Source organism: Benincasa hispida, chromosome 12 (assembly GCF_027475165.1).
Source record: "Benincasa hispida cultivar pf3 chromosome 12, pf3_genome.v1.1, whole genome shotgun sequence".
Classification (NCBI taxonomy): Eukaryota; Viridiplantae; Streptophyta; class Magnoliopsida; order Cucurbitales; family Cucurbitaceae; genus Benincasa; species Benincasa hispida.
This window is the reverse complement of record NC_143489.1, coordinates 42418669-42420743: the sequence shown is the minus strand read 5'-3', so window position 1 is coordinate 42420743 and position 2075 is coordinate 42418669. Positions and strand designations below refer to the sequence as shown.

The 2075-nt window shown below is 36.0% G+C and overlaps 1 long non-coding RNA gene across 1 annotated transcript; it reads left to right on the top strand.

Moving 5' to 3' along the window:
* Positions 1-289: 289 nt before the first annotated feature.
* On the top strand, positions 290-1485 carry LOC150032004 (uncharacterized). Its single transcript, XR_016524962.1, has 2 exons — positions 290-362; positions 944-1485. It is a non-coding gene; the product is annotated as an uncharacterized LOC150032004 (long non-coding RNA).
* Positions 1486-2075: the final 590 nt, after the last annotated feature.

Below are 2075 nucleotides of genomic sequence, written 5' to 3'. Positions count from 1 at the left end.
AGTTTGGATCTTAATCTCCTTCTCTCTTTCATTTGCATCCAAGGCTGTTTTTATTCTTTTTTAATCTCAATCTTCTTCTCTCATTGAACCTAAACCAGTCTTCCCCTCCGTGAAAGTATTGCACCTGCAACCATCATTAATTTAAGACTTGGTTTTGATGTCCTTGGGTGCGTTGTAAATGGTTTGGGTGAATACGTCTCTTTCAGCATTGATTCCAATTTTCATCCAGGTGAGGTCGCAATCACCAATATTACAGGCAACAACATCAATAAATGACAAATTCGATCTCATTTGTTGCGATTACGGAGAATACATCGGGTGAGTACTCTGGTTTGGGGCACATGGTCATTCCTAGCATTGTGGTAAGCCTTAATGTATTGCTATCCTTACACGCCATGCTGGTTATTCAAGTTCAATCTGTGGTTTGTTCCTCCAATGGAGTTACCATATACACAATTCGTAGCTTCTATATTTTTTTTTTCCTGTTTCAAGAATGATGCCAGTGATTCAATCATTAGATATATGTTTCAGGTGCATGTTTGGATGATGATGAACAGTATAGAAGCTGATGATTTAGATCTTCGTTTTCTTTCTGCGCCATTTCTTCATTCTTATAATTTAAAAGATCAAGGTGCAATTTGTTATAGTACATGTATAGGGAAAGGAAACACTCATGTGTTATGACATGATTTTATAAAACGAGACATAAATCCTGTATTTATATTTAACACCCTATGTTCATATTTTGCACTCTACTTGTGAATTTGTTGGGAGAACACTTCTTATATATGGAAATTTCGGCATGGAAGAGAGGGTACAAAACATGCCTTTTTTAGAATAAACATGCATGCGTGCGTGTGTGATAGCTCTAAAAAAGTTATTTTTATGTCCTTAATCACCCTTGTTTGTTATGTTTAATTTGTTTAAATATCTATTCTTATAGGAATTCGAGCAAATCATGCATTCCAAAGTGTTACGGGCCTTTCGAGATTTAGTTGGAGCCATCGAAATGAAATCGAGCACCTAGAGCTTCAAGGATATAAAATTATAATTTCACCCCTGGGGCCAGCACAGTAGCGCCATGCGCTACGCTTGAAGGCAAAAAGTAGCTTTGGTAAGAACGCAGCAACACTTCAGACTTTGACGGAAGGGATGAGCACTCGTGCGCGCACGAGCATTGCGACACCATGGGCTGCACTACAACAACTAAGGCCAACACAGTGTCGCGACGTTAATTTATATATATATATATAAATATATTTGCCCAACTTTTAGGTATTCCATCTTGGGCGTTCATACCATAGCCTAATTTTCTCTTCTCCTCTTCTCCTTCCCTCTATAATTCTTCATTCTTGAGTGTATTTAATGGTTGTAAAGCTTATATTGGATCGATCTCGTGGCTAAGGTGAGTTGCTAGCTTAGGTGTAGATGAAACCCATGGATCCATTGTGAGGATTTTTGTTCTAAATCTATATTTCTCTTTGATTTTTTGTGGTTCTTGAATGCATTTAAATTTTTATACTTAGATGTATGATAGGCTTGATCAACCATCATTCATTATTTGATTGCTAGAGACTAGGAATCCTCTAATGTGTTTAAAGCATGCTTGTTGTGAATTCTAGGTTGTTTAGAATGACCCTTTTACACATTGCATGGTTAGGATATTCAATAAATACAATTGATTAGTAACTTAGGCTATCCATGTCATTAATCATCTTAGTTGAACTCATCAAGCTTAATGCGATTTTTTGCTTGTTATGGATGCCATCGAACCTAACAACTAAGCAATTAGTCTAATTAAGAAATTAATTAAAGTAAATGTAAGATTTCTATTGACGCTATCGAACCCAATTAATAGAGCATCTATTTTAATTAATTCATTAGTAATTAGGGTGTCATTGGCTATCCGAGCAAGTTGACTAAGCACACTAAATCGAGAGAGATAATCCTTTGTAATCCTATGATCAATCAAACATTGGGTAGATCCTAAGATTTGAGCTAGGCGTTTCCTTTACATTTCCTACACTTTTATTTTCTTACAATTTAAATTCCTGCACTTTATATTCCTTGCACAT